This window comes from Oncorhynchus mykiss, chromosome 5, assembly GCF_057628025.1.
Source record: "Oncorhynchus mykiss isolate SJ-2025 chromosome 5, ASM5762802v1, whole genome shotgun sequence".
Lineage (NCBI taxonomy): Eukaryota > Metazoa > Chordata > Actinopteri > Salmoniformes > Salmonidae > Oncorhynchus > Oncorhynchus mykiss.
Window position 1 is genome coordinate 3,108,753 of NC_143026.1, and position 18,748 is coordinate 3,127,500.

At 41.9% G+C, this 18,748-nt stretch overlaps 1 protein-coding gene across 20 annotated transcripts in view; it reads right to left on the reverse strand.

Annotated features, from left to right (window-relative positions):
* LOC110523113 (MOB kinase activator 3B) overlaps positions 1-18,748 on the reverse strand; it is a 60,952-nt gene that overhangs the window by 19,505 nt on the left and 22,699 nt on the right. The window lies entirely within an intron of this gene.

Consider the following 18,748-nt stretch of genomic DNA (forward strand, 5'->3'; position numbering starts at 1 on the left):
ATCAAGTCATCTCAAAGTGTGATCCAATGACATGCCAGCTACTAGTACCACACTAGCCTGTATCCTGAGTTGGAGGCTATAATTGAATTGAATAAACTTTATTGTTCGCAACGTGGACGTTTAATTTGTCCCCCAGCATTGGACACATACATGGACAAGTTAGGTCAAATAAATACAACCACACTATCAGATTACAGGACAATCTAAATGCCAGGCAGAACCAGATGCTTAAGTTTTACCTTACTCTATATCTAGTTGCTATCGGTAACCTTTCATTGTCTGCTAGGCTAACTGTGTTGTGTTGATGAAAAATGCCCACTTCATCAAGCCAATCACAGGGTGAATGTCGACCATACCACCGTGGAAAACAGGTTCAGCCTGCAGACATACATCACAAACCACTGGAGGATTACTGGCTAGCCCAAAACTACCGGTGACCTGAGAGGCAACACATAGTCTGTCTGTCATAGTTGAAGTGTACCTATGATGAAAATTACAGGCCTCTCTCATCTTTTTAAGTGGGAGAACTTGCACAATTGGTGGCTGACTAAATACTTTTTTGCCCCACTGTAGTTAGTACAGAGAGACTGGATGGAGGAAAGAGAGTGGGAGGAGAGGGGATGGGCAGGGCAGGAAGGGAGAGAGACTGGAAGGAGGAGAAGAGATGGAAGGGGAGGGAGAGTATGAACCTTCTTCGCAGCAGGAAACTTGGGAGACAGGATCAAAGAGCAGAGCTAAATGAAACGCCTGCACCCTGCGGCTGGACCGCCCTCCTCTCACCTCTCCCCCTCCTCTCACCTCTCCTCCTCCTCCAGCCCTCATCCTCCTCTCAACTCTCCTCCTCCTCTCACCTCTCCTCCTCCAGCCCTCCTCCTCCTCTCACCTCTAGCCCTCCTCCTCCTCTAGCCCTCCTCCTCTCACCTCTCCTCCTCCTATAGCCCTCCTCCTCCTCCTCTTCTCACCTCTCCCCCTCTAGCCCTACTCCTCCTCTAGCCCTCCTCCTCCTCTCACCTCTGCTCCACCTCTTGCCCTCCTCCTCTCACCTCTCCTCCCCATCTAGCTCTGTCCTCTCACCTCTCCTCCCCCTCTAGCCATCCTACCACTCCTCTTCCCTTCCTCTTATCCTCCCCCTCTCACCCTACCACTCCTCAGGCTATGAACCCACACCAGGTGGTTTAGGGGTTATGCCAGTGAGTAGTGAGTGAGACCTGGGCCCGTATCCACAAATCATCTCAGAAAAGGTCCTGGGAATCCTGTTAAAATGGGTTTAAGACAACAACAAAAAACAATTCAGAGTAGGTTTTAGGATGATAAGACACTGCTCAGAGTAGGTTTTAGGATGATAAGACACTGCTCAGAGTAGGTTTTAGGAAGATGACACTGCTCAGAGTAGGTTTTAGGATGATGATAAGGCACTGCTCAGAGTAGGTTTTAGGATGATAAGACACTGCTCAGAGTAGGTTTTAGGATGGTGTTAAGACACTGCTCAGAGTAGGTTTTAGGATGATAAGACACTGCTCAGAGTAGGTTTTAGGATGATAAGACGCTGCTCAGAGTAGGTTTTAGGATGATGATAAGACACTGCTCAGAGTAGGTTTTAGGATGATGATAAGACACTGCTCAGAGTAGGTTTTAGGATGATAAGACACTGCTCAGAGTAGGTTTTAGGATGATGATAAGACACTGCTCAGAGTAGGTTTTAGGATGATGATAAGACACTGCTCAGAGTAGGTTTTAGGACGATGGTAAGACACTGCTCAGAGTAGGTTTTAGGATGGTGTTAAGACACTGCTCAGAGTAGGTTTTAGGATGGTGTTAAGACACTGCTCAAAGTAGGTTTTAGGATGATGTTAAGACACTGCTCAGAGTAGATTTTAGGACGATGATAAGACACTGCTCAGAGTAGGCTTTAGGATGATGATAAGACACTGCTCAGAGTAGGTTTTAGGATGATGTTAAGACACTGCTCAGAGTAGGTTTTAGGATAATAAGACACTGCTCAGAGTAGGTTTTATGATGATAAGACACTGCTCAGAGTAGGTTTTAGGATGATAAGACGCTGCTCAGAGTAGGTTTTAGGATGATGATAAGACACTGCTCAGAGTAGGTTTTAGGATGATGATAAGACACTGCTCAGAGTAGGTTTTAGGATGATAAGACACTGCTCAGAGTAGGTTTTAGGATGATGATAAGACACTGCTCAGAGTAGGTTTTAGGATGATGATAAGACACTGCTCAGAGTAGGTTTTAGGACGATGGTAAGACACTGCTCAGAGTAGGTTTTAGGATGGTGTTAAGACACTGCTCAGAGTAGGTTTTAGGATGGTGTTAAGACACTGCTCAAAGTAGGTTTTAGGATGATGTTAAGACACTGCTCAGAGTAGATTTTAGGACGATGATAAGACACTGCTCAGAGTAGGCTTTAGGATGATGATAAGACACTGCTCAGAGTAGGTTTTAGGATGATGTTAAGACACTGCTCAGAGTAGGTTTTAGGATAATAAGACACTGCTCAGAGTAGGTTTTATGATGATAAGACACTGCTCAGAGTAGGTTTTAGGATGATAAGACACTGCTCAGAGTAGGTTTTAGGATGATGATAAGACACTGCTCAGAGTAGGTTTTAGGATGATAAGACACTGCTCAGAGTAGGTTTTAGGATGATGATAAGACACTGCTCAGAGTAGGTTTTAGGATGATGATAAGACACTGCTCAGAGTAGGTTTTAGGATGATGATAAGACACTGCTCAGAGTAGGTTTTAGGATGTTAAGACACTGCTCAGAGTAGGTTTTAGGATGATGATAAGACACTGCTCAGAGTACGTTTTAGGATGTTAAGACACTGCTCAGAGTAGGTTTTAGGATGTTAAGACACTGCTCAGAGTAGGTTTTACGATGTTAAGACACTGCTCAGAGTAGGTTTTAGGATGATGATAAGACACTGCTCAGAGTAGGTTTTAGGATGATGATAAGACACTGCTCAGAGTAGGTTTTAGGATGATGATAAGACACTGCTCAGAGTATGTTTTAGGATGTTAAGACACTGCTCAGAGTAGGTTTTAGGATGATGATAAGACACTGCTCAGAGTAAGTTTTAGGATGTTAAGACACTGCTCAGAGTAGGTTTTAGGATGTTAAGACACTGCTCAGAGTAGGTTTTAGGATGATGATAAGACACTGCTCAGAGTAGGTTTTAGGACGATGTTAAGACATTGCTCAGAGTAGGTTTTAGGACGATGTTAAGACACTGCTCAGAGTAGGTTTTAGGATGTTAAGACACTGCTCAGAGTAGGTTTTAGGATGTTAAGACACTGCTCAGAGTAGGTTTTAGGATGATGATAAGACACTGCTCAGAGTAGGTTTTAGAATGTTAAGACACTGCTCAGAGTAGGCTTTAGAATGATGATAAGACACTGCTCAGAGTAGGTTTTAGGATGATAAGACACTGCTCAGAATAGGTTTTAGGATGTTAAGACACTGCTCAGAGTAGGTTTTAGGATGTTAAGACACTGCTCAGAGTAGGCTTTAGAATGATAAGACACTGCTCAGAGTAGGTTTTAGGATGATGTTAAGACACTGCTCAGAGTAGGTTTTAGGATGATGATAAGACACTGCTCAGAGTAGGTTTTAGGATGATAAGACACTGCTCAGAGTAGGTTTTAGGAAGATGACACTGCTCAGAGTAGGTTTTAGGATGATAAGACACTGCTCAGAGTAGGTTTTAGGATGATGATAAGACTCCTCATAGTAGGTTTTAGGATGATGATAAGACACTGCTCAGAGTAGGTTTTAGGATGATGATAAGACACTGCTCAGAGTAGGTTTTAGGATGATGATAAGACTCCTCATAGTAGGTTTTAGGATGATGATAAGACACTGCTCAGAGTAGGTTTTAGGATGATGATAAGACACTGCACAGAGTAGGTTTTAGGATGATGTTAAGACACTGCTCAGAGTAGGTTTTAGGACGATGATAAGACACTGCTCAGAGTAGGTTTTAGGATGATAAGACACTGCTCAGAGTAGGTTTTAGGATGATAAGACACTGCTCAGAGTAGGTTTTAGGATGATGATAAGAAACTGCTCAGAGTAGGTTTTAGGATGATAAGACACTGCTCAGAGTAGGTTTTAGGATGATGATAAGACACTGCTCAGAGTAGGTTTTAGGATGTTAAGACACTGCTCAGAGTAGGTTTTAGGATGTTAAGACACTGCTCAGAGTAGGTTTTAGGATGATGATAAGGCACTGCTCAGAGTAGGTTTTAGGACAATGTTAAGACACTGCTCAGAGTAGGTTTTAGGACGATGTTAAGACACTGCTCAGAGTATGTTTTAGGATGTTAAGACACTGCTCAGAGTAGGTTTTAGGATGTTAAGACACTGCTCAGAGTAGGTTTTAGGATGATGATAAGACACTGCTCACAGTAGGTTTTAGAATGTTAAGACAATGCTCAGAGTAGGCTTTAGAATGATGATAAGACACTGCTCAGAGTAGGCTTTAGAATGATGTTAAGACACTGCTCAGAGTAGGTTTTAGGATGTTAAGACACTGCTCAGAGTAGGTTTTAGGATGTTAAGACACTGCTCAGAGTAGGCTTTAGAATGATAAGACACTGCTCAGAGTAGGTTTTAGGATGATGTTAAGACACTGCTCAGAGTAGGTTTTAGGATGATGATAAGAGACTGCTCAGAGTAGGTTTTAGGATGATAAGACACTGCTCAGAGTAGGTTTTAGGAAGATGACACTGCTCAGAGTAGGTTTTAGGATGATGATAAGACACTGCTCAGAGTAGGTTTTAGGACAATGTTAAGACACTGCTCAGAGTAGGTTTTAGGACGATGTTAAGACACTGCTCAGAGTAGGTTTTAGGATGTTAAGACACTGCTCAGAGTAGGTTTTAGGATGATGATAAGACACTGCTCAGAGTAGGTTTTAGAATGTTAAGACACTGCTCAGAGTAGGCTTTAGAATGATGATAAGACACTGCTCAGAGTAGGTTTTTAGGATAATAAGACACTGCTCAGAGTAGGTTTTAGGATGTTAAGACACTGCTCAGAGTAGGTTTTAGGATGTTAAGACACTGCTCAGAGTAGGCTTTAGAATGATAAGACACTGCTCAGAGTAGGTTTTAGGATGATGTTAAGACACTGCTCAGAGTAGGTTTTAGGATGATGATAAGACACTGCTCAGAGTAGGTTTTAGGATGATAAGACACTGCTCAGAGTAGGTTTTAGGAAGATGACACTGCTCAGAGTAGGTTTTAGGATGATGATAAGACACTGCCCAGAGTAGGTTTTAGGATGATGATAAGACACTGCTCATAGTAGGTTTTAGGACGATGATAAGACACTGCTCAGAGTAGGTTTTAGGATGATAAGACACTGCTCAGAGTAGGTTTTAGGATGATGTTAAGACACTGCTCAGAGTAGGTTTTAGGACAAATTTAAGACACTGCTCAGAGTAGGTTTTAGGATGATGATAAGACACTGCTCAGAGTAGGTTTTAGGATGATGTTAAGACACTGCTCAGAGTAGGTTTTAGGATGATAAGACACTGCTCAGACTAGGTTTTAGGATGATGATAAGACACTGCTCAGAGTAGGTTTTAGGATGATAAGACACTGCTCAGAGTAGGTTTTAGGATGATGATAAGACACTGCTCAGAGTAGGTTTTAGGATGATGATAAGACACTGCTCAGAGTAGGTTTAAGGATGATAAGACACTGCTCAGAGTAGGTTTTAGGATGGAGTTAAGACACTGCTCAGAGTAGGTTTTAGAATGATGATAAGACACTGCTCAGAGTAGGTTTTAGGATGATGATAAGACACTGCTCAGAGTAGGTTTTAGGATGATACGACACTTCTCAGAGTAGGTTTTAGGATGATGATAAGACACTGCTCAGAGTAGGTTTTAGGATGATAAGACACTGCTCAGAGTAGGTTTTAGGATGATAAGACACTGCTCAGAGTAGGTTTTAGGATGATGATAAGACACTGCTCAGAGTAGGTTTTAGGATGATAAGACACTGCTCAGAGTAGGTTTTAGGATGATGATAAGACACTGCTCAGAGTAGGTTTTAGGATGTTAAGACACTGCTCAGAGTAGGTTTTAGGATGTTAAGACACTGCTCAGAGTAGGTTTTAGGATGATGATAAGGCACTGCTCAGAGTAGGTTTTAGGACAATGTTAAGACACTGCTCAGAGTAGGTTTTAGGACGATGTTAAGACACTGCTCAGAGTATGTTTTAGGATGTTAAGACACTGCTCAGAGTAGGTTTTAGGATGTTAAGACACTGCTCAGAGTAGGTTTTAGGATGATGATAAGACACTGCTCAGAGTAGGTTTTAGAATGTTAAGACAATGCTCAGAGTAGGCTTTAGAATGATGATAAGACACTGCTCAGAGTAGGCTTTAGAATGATGTTAAGACACTGCTCAGAGTAGGTTTTAGGATGTTAAGACACTGCTCAGAGTAGGTTTTAGGATGTTAAGACACTGCTCAGAGTAGGCTTTAGAATGATAAGACACTGCTCAGAGTAGGTTTTAGGATGATGTTAAGACACTGCTCAGAGTAGGTTTTAGGATGATGATAAGAGACTGCTCAGAGTAGGTTTTAGGATGATAAGACACTGCTCAGAGTAGGTTTTAGGAAGATGACACTGCTCAGAGTAGGTTTTAGGATGATGATAAGACACTGCTCAGAGTAGGTTTTAGGACAATGTTAAGACACTGCTCAGAGTAGGTTTTAGGACGATGTTAAGACACTGCTCAGAGTAGGTTTTAGGATGTTAAGACACTGCTCAGAGTAGGTTTTAGGATGATGATAAGACACTGCTCAGAGTAGGTTTTAGGATGTTAAGACACTGCTCAGAGTAGGTTTTAGGATGATGATAAGACACTGCTCAGAGTAGGTTTTAGGATGTTAAGACACTGCTCAGAGTAGGTTTTAGGATGATGATAAGACACTGCTCAGAGTAGGTTTTAGAATGTTAAGACACTGCTCAGAGTAGGCTTTAGAATGATGATAAGACACTGCTCAGAGTAGGTTTTTAGGATGTTAAGACACTGCTCAGAGTAGGTTTTAGGATGTTAAGACACTGCTCAGAGTAGGCTTTAGAATGATAAGACACTGCTCAGAGTAGGTTTTAGGATGATGTTAAGACACTGCTCAGAGTAGGTTTTAGGATGATGATAAGACACTGCTCAGAGTAGGTTTTAGGATGATAAGACACTGCTCAGAGTAGGTTTTAGGAAGATGACACTGCTCAGAGTAGGTTTTAGGATGATGATAAGACACTGCCCAGAGTAGGTTTTAGGATGATGATAAGACACTGCTCATAGTAGGTTTTAGGACGATGATAAGACACTGCTCAGAGTAGGTTTTAGGATGATAAGACACTGCTCAGAGTAGGTTTTAGGATGATGTTAAGACACTGCTCAGAGTAGGTTTTAGGACGAATTTAAGACACTGCTCAGAGTAGGTTTTAGGATGATGATAAGACACTGCTCAGAGTAGGTTTTAGGATGATGTTAAGACACTGCTCAGAGTAGGTTTTAGGATGATAAGACACTGCTCAGACTAGGTTTTAGGATGATGATAAGACACTGCTCAGAGTAGGTTTTAGGATGATAAGACACTGCTCAGAGTAGGTTTTAGGATGATGATAAGACACTGCTCAGAGTAGGTTTTAGGATGATGATAAGACACTGCTCAGAGTAGGTTTAAGGATGATAAGACACTGCTCAGAGTAGGTTTTAGGATGGAGTTAAGACACTGCTCAGAGTAGGTTTTAGAATGATGATAAGACACTGCTCAGAGTAGGTTTTAGGATGATGATAAGACACTGCTCAGAGTAGGTTTTAGGATGATACGACACTGCTCAGAGTAGGTTTTAGGATGATGATAAGACACTGCTCAGAGTAGGTTTTAGGATGATGATAAGACACTGCTCAGAGTAGGTTTTAGAATGATGATAAGACACTGCTCAGAGTAGGTTTTAGGATGATGATAAGACACTGCTCAGAGTAAGTTTTAGGAAGATGACACTGCTCAGAGTAGGTTTTAGGATGATGATAAGACACTGCTCAGAGTAGGTTTTAGGATGATAAGCCACTGCTCAGAGTAAGTTTTAGGAAGATGACACTGCTCAGAGTAGGTTTTAGGATGATGATAAGACACTGCTCAGAGTAGGTTTTAGGATGATGATAAGACACTGCTCAGAGTAGGTTTTAGGACGATGGTAAGACACTGCTCAGAGTAGGTTTTAGGATGGTGTTAAGACACTGCTCAGAGTAGGTTTTAGGATGGTGTTAAGACACTGCTCAGAGTAGGTTTTAGGATGATGTTAAGACACTGATCAGAGTAGGTTTTAGGACGATGATAAGACACTGCTCAGAGTAGGCTTTAGGATGATGATAAGACACTGCTCAGAGTAGGTTTTAGGATGATGTTAAGACACTGCTCAGAGTAGGTTTTAGGATAATAAGACACTGCTCAGAGTAGGTTTTAGGATGATAAGACACTGCTCAGAGTAGGTTTTAGGATGGTGATAAGACACTGCTCAGAGTAAGTTTTAGGATGATGATAAGACACTGCTCAGAGTAGGTTTTAGGATGATAAGACACTGCTCAGAGTAGGTTTTAGGATGATGATAAGACACTGCTCAGAGTAGGTTTTAGGATGATAAGACACTGCTCAGAGTAGGTTTTAGGATGATGATAAGACACTGCTCAGAGTAGGTTTTAGGATGATGATAAGACACTGCTCAGAGTAGGTTTTAGGATGATGATAAGACACTGCTCAGAGTAGGTTTTAGGATGTTAAGACACTGCTCAGAGTAGGTTTTAGGATGTTAAGACACTGCTCAGAGTAGGTTTTACGATGTTAAGACACTGCTCAGAGTAGGTTTTAGGATGATGATAAGACACTGCTCAGAGTAGGTTTTAGGATGATGATAAGACACTGCTCAGAGTAGGTTTTAGGATGATGATAAGACACTGCTCAGAGTATGTTTTAGGATGTTAAGACACTGCTCAGAGTAGGTTTTAGGATGATGATAAGACACTGCTCAGAGTAGGTTTTAGGATGTTAAGACACTGCTCAGAGTAGGTTTTAGGATGTTAAGACACTGCTCAGAGTAGGTTTTAGGATGATGATAAGACACTGCTCAGAGTAGGTTTTAGGACGATGTTAAGACACTGCTCAGAGTAGGTTTTAGGACGATGTTAAGACACTGCTCAGAGTAGGTTTTAGGATGTTAAGACACTGCTCAGAGTAGGTTTTAGGATGTTAAGACACTGCTCAGAGTAGGTTTTAGGATGATGATAAGACACTGCTCAGAGTAGGTTTTAGAATGTTAAGACACTGCTCAGAGTAGGCTTTAGAATGATGATAAGACACTGCTCAGAATAGGTTTTAGGATTTTTTTTTAAATTTTTTTTTTAAATTTTTTTTTTTACCTTTATTTAACCAGGCAAGTCAGTTAAGAACAAATTCTTATTTTCAATGACGGCCTGGGAACAGTGGGTTAACTGCCTGTTCAGGGGCAGAACGACAGATTTGTACCTTGTCAGCTCGGGGGTTTGAACTCGCAACCTTCCGGTTACTAGTCCAACACTCTAACCACTAGGCTACCCTGCCGCCCCAGATAAGACACTGCTCAGAATAGGTTTTAGGATGTTAAGACACTGCTCAGAGTAGGTTTTAGGATGTTAAGACACTGCTCAGAGTAGGCTTTAGAATGATAAGACACTGCTCAGAGTAGGTTTTAGGATGATGTTAAGACACTGCTCAGAGTAGGTTTTAGGATGATGATAAGACACTGCTCAGAGTAGGTTTTAGGATGATAAGACACTGCTCAGAGTAGGTTTTAGGAAGATGACACTGCTCAGAGTAGGTTTTAGGATGATAAGGCACTGCTCAGAGTAGGTTTTAGGATGATGATAAGACTCCTCATAGTAGGTTTTAGGATGATGATAAGACACTGCTCAGAGTAGGTTTTAGGATGATGATAAGACACTGCTCAGAGTAGGTTTTAGGATGATGATAAGACACTGCTCAGAGTAGGTTTTAGGATGATGATAAGACTCCTCATAGTAGGTTTTAGGATGATGATAAGACACTGCTCAGAGTAGGTTTTAGGATGATGATAAGACACTGCACAGAGTAGGTTTTAGGATGATGTTAAGACACTGCTCAGAGTAGGTTTTAGGACGATGATAAGACACTGCTCAGAGTAGGTTTTAGGATGATAAGACACTGCTCAGAGTAGGTTTTAGGATGATAAGACACTGCTCAGAGTAGGTTTTAGGATGATGATAAGACACCGCTCAGAGTAGGTTTTAGGATGATAAGACACTGCTCAGAGTAGGTTTTAGGATGATGATAAGACACTGCTCAGAGTAGGTTTTAGGATGTTAAGACACTGCTCAGAGTAGGTTTTAGGATGTTAAGACACTGCTCAGAGTAGGTTTTAGGATGATGATAAGGCACTGCTCAGAGTAGGTTTTAGGACAATGTTAAGACACTGCTCAGAGTAGGTTTTAGGACGATGTTAAGACACTGCTCAGAGTATGTTTTAGGATGTTAAGACACTGCTCAGAGTAGGTTTTAGGATGTTAAGACACTGCTCAGAGTAGGTTTTAGGATGATGATAAGACACTGCTCAGAGTAGGTTTTAGAATGTTAAGACACTGCTCAGAGTAGGCTTTAGAATGATGATAAGACACTGCTCAGAGTAGGCTTTAGAATGATGTTAAGACACTGCTCAGAGTAGGTTTTAGGATGTTAAGACACTGCTCAGAGTAGGTTTTAGGATGTTAAGACACTGCTCAGAGTAGGTTTTAGGATGTTAAGACACTGCTCAGAGTAGGTTTTAGGATGATGATAAGGCACTGCTCAGAGTAGGTTTTAGGACAATGTTAAGACACTGCTCAGAGTAGGTTTTAGGACGATGTTAAGACACTGCTCAGAGTATGTTTTAGGATGTTAAGACACTGCTCAGAGTAGGCTTTAGAATGATAAGACACTGCTCAGAGTAGGCTTTAGAATGATGATAAGACACTGCTCAGAGTAGGCTTTAGAATGATGTTAAGACACTGCTCAGAGTAGGTTTTAGGATGTTAAGACACTGCTCAGAGTAGGTTTTAGGATGATGTTAAGACACTGCTCAGAGTAGGTTTTAGGATGATGATAAGAGACTGCTCAGAGTAGGTTTTAGGATGATGATAAGACACTGCTCAGAGTAGGTTTTCGGATGTTAAGACACTGCTCAGAGTGGGTTTTAGGATGATAAGACACTGCTCAGAGTAGGTTTTAGGATGATAAGACACTGCTCAGAGTAGGTTTTAGGAAGATGACACTGCTCAGAGTAGGTTTTAGGATGATGATAAGACACTGCTCAGAGTAGGTTTTAGGACAATGTTAAGACACTGCTCAGAGTAGGTTTTAGGACGATGTTAAGACACTGCTCAGAGTAGGTTTTAGGATGTTAAGACACTGCTCAGAGTAGGTTTTAGGATGATGATAAGACACTGCTCAGAGTAGGTTTTAGAATGTTAAGACACTGCTCAGAGTAGGCTTTAGAATGATGATAAGACACTGCTCAGAGTAGGTTTTTAGGATGATAAGACACTGCTCAGAGTAGGTTTTAGGATGTTAAGACACTGCTCAGAGTAGGTTTTAGGATGTTAAGACACTGCTCAGAGTAGGCTTTAGAATGATAAGACACTGCTCAGAGTAGGTTTTAGGATGATGTTAAGACACTGCTCAGAGTAGGTTTTAGGATGATGATAAGACACTGCTCAGAGTAGGTTTTAGGATGATAAGACACTGCTCAGAGTAGGTTTTAGGAAGATGACACTGCTCAGAGTAGGTTTTAGGATGATGATAAGACACTGCCCAGAGTAGGTTTTAGGATGATGATAAGACACTGCCCAGAGTAGGTTTTAGGATGATGATAAGACACTGCTCATAGTAGGTTTTAGGACGATGATAAGACACTGCTCAGAGTAGGTTTTAGGATGATAAGACACTGCTCAGAGTAGGTTTTAGGATGATGTTAAGACACTGCTCAGAGTAGGTTTTAGGACGAATTTAAGACACTGCTCAGAGTAGGTTTTAGGATGATGATAAGACACTGCTCAGAGTAGGTTTTAGGATGATGTTAAGACACTGCTCAGAGTAGGTTTTAGGATGATAAGACACTGCTCAGACTAGGTTTTAGGATGATGATAAGACACTGCTCAGAGTAGGTTTTAGGATGATAAGACACTGCTCAGAGTAGGTTTTAGGATGATGATAAGACACTGCTCAGAATAGGTTTTAGGATGATGATAAGACACTGCTCAGAGTAGGTTTAAGGATGATGATAAGACACTGCTCAGAGTAGGTTTTAGGATGATGTTAAGACACTGCTCAGAGTAGGTTTTAGGATGTTAAGACACTGCTCAGAGTAGGTTTTAGGATGATGATAAGACACTGCTCAGAGTAGGTTTTAGAATGTTAAGACACTGCTCAGAGTAGGCTTTAGAATGATGATAAGACACTGCTCAGAGTAGGTTTTAGGATGTTAAGACACTGCTCAGAGTAGGTTTTAGGATGTTAAGACACTGCTCAGAGTAGGCTTTAGAATGATAAGACACTGCTCAGAGTAGGTTTTAGGATGATGTTAAGACACTGCTCAGAGTAGGTTTTAGGATGATGATAAGACACTGCTCAGAGTAGGTTTTAGGATGATAAGACACTGCTCAGAGTAGGTTTTAGGAAGATGACACTGCTCAGAGTAGGTTTTAGGATGATGATAAGACACTGCCCAGAGTAGGTTTTAGGATGATGATAAGACACTGCCCAGAGTAGGTTTTAGGATGATGATAAGACACTGCACATAGTAGGTTTTAGGACGATGATAAGACACTGCTCAGAGTAGGTTTTAGGATGATAAGACACTGCTCAGAGTAGGTTTTAGGATGATGTTAAGACACTGCTCAGAGTAGGTTTTAGGACGAATTTAAGACACTGCTCAGAGTAGGTTTTAGGATGATGATAAGACACTGCTCAGAGTAGGTTTTAGGATGATGTTAAGACACTGCTCAGAGTAGGTTTTAGGATGATAAGACACTGCTCAGACTAGGTTTTAGGATGATGATAAGACACTGCTCAGAGTAGGTTTTAGGATGATAAGACACTGCTCAGAGTAGGTTTTAGGATGATGATAAGACACTGCTCAGAATAGGTTTTAGGATGATGATAAGACACTGCTCAGAGTAGGTTTAAGGATGATGATAAGACACTGCTCAGAGTAGGTTTTAGGATGATAAGACACTGCTCAGAGTAGGTTTTAGGATGATGATAAGACACTGCTCAGAGTAGGTTTTAGGATGATGATAAGACACTGCTCAGAGTAGGTTTTAGGATGATAAGACACTGCTCAGAGTAGGTTTTAGGATGATGATAAGACACTGCTCAGAGTAGGTTTTAGGATGATAAGACACTGCTCAGAGTAAGTTTTAGGATGATGATAAGACACTGCTCAGAGTAGGTTTTAGGATGATAAGACACTGCTCAGAGTAGGTTTTAGGATGTTAAGACACTGCTCAGAGTGGGTTTTAGGGTGATGATAAGACACTGCTCAGAGTAGGTTTTAGGATGATAAGACACTGCTCAGAGTAAGTTTTAGGATGATGATAAGACACTGCTCAGAGTAGGTTTTAGGATGATGATAAGACACTGCTCAGAGTAGGTTTTAGGATGTTAAGACACTGCTCAGAATGGGTTTTAGGATGATAAGACACTGCTCAGAGTAGGTTTTAGGATGATGATAAGACACTGCTCAGAGTAAGTTTTAGGATGATGATAAGACACTGCTCAGAGTAGGTTTTAGGATGATAAGACACTGCTCAGAGTGGGTTTTAGGGTGATGATAAGACACTGCTCAGAGTAGGTTTTAGGATGATAAGACACTGCTCAGAGTAGGTTTTAGGGTGAATATAAGACACTGCTCAGAGTAGGTTTTAGGGTGATGATAAGACACTGCTCAGAGTGGGTTTTAGGATGATGATAAGACACTGCTCAGAGTAGGTTTTAGGATGATGATAAGACACTGCTCAGAGTAGGTTTTAGGATGATGATAAGACACTGCTCAGAGTAGGTTTTAGGATGATGATAAGACACTGCTCAGAGTAGGTTTTAGGATGATAAGACACTGCTCAGAGTAGGTTTTAGGATGATGATAAGACACTGCTCAGAGTAGGTTTTAGGATGATAAGACACTGCTCAGAGTAAGTTTTAGGATGATGATAAGACACTGCTCAGAGTAGGTTTTAGGATGATAAGACACTGCTCCGAGGAATCTGATTGATTGATTACTTCTGTGGACAGGTGTCTTTTATACTCCCTTTCAGAGTGTGCTCCTAATCTCAGCTCGTTACCTGTATAAAAGACACCTGAGAGCCAGAAATCTTTCTGATTGAGAGGGGGTCAAATACTTTTTTCCCTCATTAAAATGCAAATCAATTTATAACATTTTTGACATGTGTTTTCCTTGATTTTGTTGTTATTCTGTCTCTCACTGTTCAAATAAACCTACCATTAAAATTATAGACTGGTCATTTCTTTGTCAGTGGGCAAATGTACAAAATCAGCAGGGGATCAAATACTTTTTTCCCTCACTGTCCATTGAAGCAACATCTCAAGACATCAGTCAGGAAGTTAAAGCTTGGTCGCAAATGGGTCTTCCAAATGGACAATGACCCCAAGCATACTTCCAAAGTTGTGGCGAAATGGCTTAAGGACAACAAAGTCAAGGTATTGGAGTTGTGACGACCCTCCCACTCTGTCTGCCGTATTCTGTCTTTGTTCTTGTTTCCTTATTAGGTGGGCGGAGTTGGGAGGGTCGTCAGCTACATGGGAAACACCTGGGCCAGGTGGGCCATTCATGGGAGAGACTCTCTCCATGCAGACACCTTTGTAGATTGTGTTGTGGTTCTTGGTGGCCTTTTGTTTGTTTGCTTTGGCACCTTTCAACACCCTGCATTATCACATTCATGCATGCATAACACTCACTTACACTACTGATTACTGATTACACACATCATTGTATATTTTCCTTAGTTGCTTTAGTTAATAAATATATATTTTGTTACTCCTTATCTCCATGTTATCTCCCTTTGTTACGGGCTTTGAGCCGGTTCGTGACAGAGTGGCCATCACAAAGCCTTGACCTCAATCCTATAGAAAATGTGTGGGCAGAACTGAAAAAGCGTGTGCGAGCAAGGAGGCCAACAAACCTGACTCAGTTACACCAGCTCTGTCTGGAGGAATGGGCCAAAATTCACCCAACTTATTGTGGGAAGCTTGTGGAAGGCTACCCGAAACGTTTGACCCAAGTTAAACAATTTAAAGGCAATGGTACCAAATACTAATTGAGTGAATGTAAACTTCTGACCCACTGGGAATGTGATGCAAGAAATAAAAGCTGAAATAAATCATTATCTCTACTATTATTCTAACTGACCTAAAACAGGGAATTTTTTACTAGGATTAAATGTCAGGAATTGTGAAACTGAGCTTGAATGTATTTGGCTAAGATGTATGTAAACTTCCGACTTCACCTGTATTTGGAATAGGTGCAGCCACAGTCTACTGGCTCGGCTCCGCTGGGTCTGAGGTAACAGGATCATACTGAGTGTAATCTCACAATCCAGGAACAGAATACTCCATTATTGCCCGAGGTATTAGGTTGACTGTAAGAATTCAACCATTCAGTTGTACAACAGAGAAGCTAGATGTGCAACTGTTAAAGGACATCCCAGAGAGCCCTGCACTGTTTTCCACAAGCACATGGAGTAGCCAGCCAAATAGAAAAAGTAAGCAGCCTGGTTACTTGATTTGTTTTTGTCAAATACCTTTTTTTCTCACTTTTACAAGTGTTAGTTTCATCAGCTGTTGTAAAACTGAATTTTGCCTACACTGAACCTTTAAGAACCATGTAAGAGTCTGCTGAATCCCACAGCGTCAACCTTCCCTTTAAGAGTCTGCTGACTCCCACAGCGTCAACCTTCCCTTTAAGAGTCTGCTGACTCCCACAGCGTCAACCTTCCCTTTAAGAGTCTGCGGACTCCCACAGCGTCAAGCTTCCCTTTAAGAGTCTGCTGACTCCCACAGCGTCAACCTTCCCTTTAAGAGTCTGCTGACTCCCACAGCGTCAAGCTTCCCTTTAAGAGTCTGCTGACTCCCACAGCGTCAACCTTCCCTTTAAGAGTCTGCTGACTCCCACAGCGTCAACCTTCCCTTTAAGAGTCTGCTGACTCCCACAGCGTCAACCTTCCCTTTAAGAGTCTGCTGACTCCCACAGCGTCAAGCTTCCCTTTTAGAGTCTGCTGACTCCCACAGCGTCAAGCTTCCCTTTAAGAGTCTGCTGAATCCCACAGCGTCAACGTTCCCTTTAAGAGTCTGCTGACTCCCACAGCGTCAAGCTTCCCTTTAAGAGTCTGCTGACTCCCACAGCGTCAACCTTCCCTTTAAGAGTCTGCTGACTCCCACAGCGTCAACCTTCCCTTTAAGAGTCTGCTGAATCCCACAGCGTCAACCTTCCCTTTAAGAGTCTGCTGACTCCCACAGCGTCAACCTTCCCTTTAAGAGTCTGCTGACTCCCACAGCGTCAACCTTCCCTTTAAGAGTCTGCTGACTCCCACAGCGTCAACCTTCCCTTTAAGAGTCTGCTGACTCCCACAGCGTCAACCTTCCCTTTAAGAGTCTGCTGACTCCCACAGCGTCAACCTTCCCTTTAAGAGTCTGCTGACTCCCACAGCGTCAACCTTCCCTTTTAGAGTCTGCTGACTCCCACAGCGTCAACCTTCCCTTTAAGAGTCTGCTGACTCCCACAGCGTCAAGCTTCCCTTTAAGAGTCTGCTGACTCCCACAGTGTCAAGCTTCCCTTTTAGAGTCTGCTGACTCCCACAGCGTCAACCTTCCCTTTAAGAGTCTGCTGACTCCCACAGCGTCAAGCTTCCCTTTTAGAGTCTGCTGACTCCCACAGCGTCAAGCTTCCCTTTTAGAGTCTGCTGACTCCCACAGCGTCAAGCTTCCCTTTTAGAGTCTGCTGACTCCCACAGCGTCAAGCTTCCCTTTTAGAGTCTGCTGACTCCCACAGCGTCAAGCTTCCCTTTAAGAGTCTGCTGACTCCCACAGCGTCAAGCTTCCCTTTTAGAGTCTGCTGACTCCCACAGCGTCAAGCTTCCCTTTAAGAGTCTGCTGACTCCCACAGCGTCAAGCTTCCCTTTAAGAGTCTGCTGACTCCCACAGCGTCAACCTTCCCTTTAAGAGTCTGCTGACTCCCACAGCGTCAAGCTTCCCTTTAAGAGTCTGCTGACTCCCACAGCGTCAAGCCTCCCTTTAAGAGTCTGCTGACTCCCACAGCGTCAAGCTTCCCTTTAAGAGTCTGCTGACTCCCACAGTGTCAAGCTTCCCTTTAAGAGTCTGCTGACTCCCACAGCGTCAAGCTTCCCTTTAAGAACTCTTTAAGAGTCTGGCGTCAAGCTGCCTTTTAAGAGGCATTTGGTCAGCTACAGTGGAGCAAAAAAGTATTTAGTCAGCCACCAATTGTGCAAGTTCTCCCACTTAAAAAGATGAGAGAGGCCTGTAATGTTCATCATAGGTACACTTCAACTATGACAGACAAAATGAGAAAAAAAAATCCAGAAAATCACATTGCAGGATTTTTAATTAATTAATTTGCAAATGATGGTGGAAAACTCAAAGAAAAAGCCCGCAGAGCAATGTATGCAATAAAAATGAAATTATTCAAAATCAACATCCCAATTAGAATTTGGACTAAAATATTTGACAGTGTAATTCTACCAATAGCACTTTATGGAAGTGAGGTTTGGGGGCCACTCAATAAACTGGATTTTAAAATGTGGGACAAACATCCAATTGAACATGCAGAATTCTGTCGGAAAATTCTACAAGTCCAGAGAAATACACCAACTAATGCATGTAGGGCAGAATTGGGCCATTTTCCAGTAATAATGAAAATACAGAAAAGATCATAAACATTTTGGCTACATCTAAATTCAAGTCCAAATTCGAGTATGCAATTTAAAGCACTTCAAGCCCAAGAGCTGAGCCCAGAAACGAGCCCTCTCAGTCAGCTGGTGTTGGACCTCACCAACCAAGCTGACACCAGCACTGCTTCAAAAGAAAGAATTCCAATAAGCAAAATCATGAACCAATCAAAGGAATCATATTTACAATACTGGAAAAACGAAACAAAATCCCAAAGCCGACTAAATTGCTATCTGACCCTAAATAGAGAATATGAATTGGCTGATTATCTCTACTCTGTCAGAGATACGAAGCAGAGACAGATCCTTACCAAGTACAGGCTGAGTGACCACCGATTGGCAATAGAAACGGGCAGACATAAAAATACATGGCTACCCAAAGAGGAGCGTGTATGTGGTCACTGCATGACAGGGGAGGTAGAGACAGAGATGCACTTTCTCCTTTACTGTGATAAATATTCCTCACAGAGAGATTCATTATTCACAGAAATGACTACATATATTCCAAATTTTTACAAATTGAACCCAGAGGAAAAACTAAGAATACTCATGGGCGAGCAATGGCTCCTCTTGCAGCCAAATATGTATTTTCCTGCCATAGCCTGAGGGACACTGAATAATAACATCTGCATAGTAAACAGTAACTTACTTATTATTACTATTATTGTTATTACTATAATTATT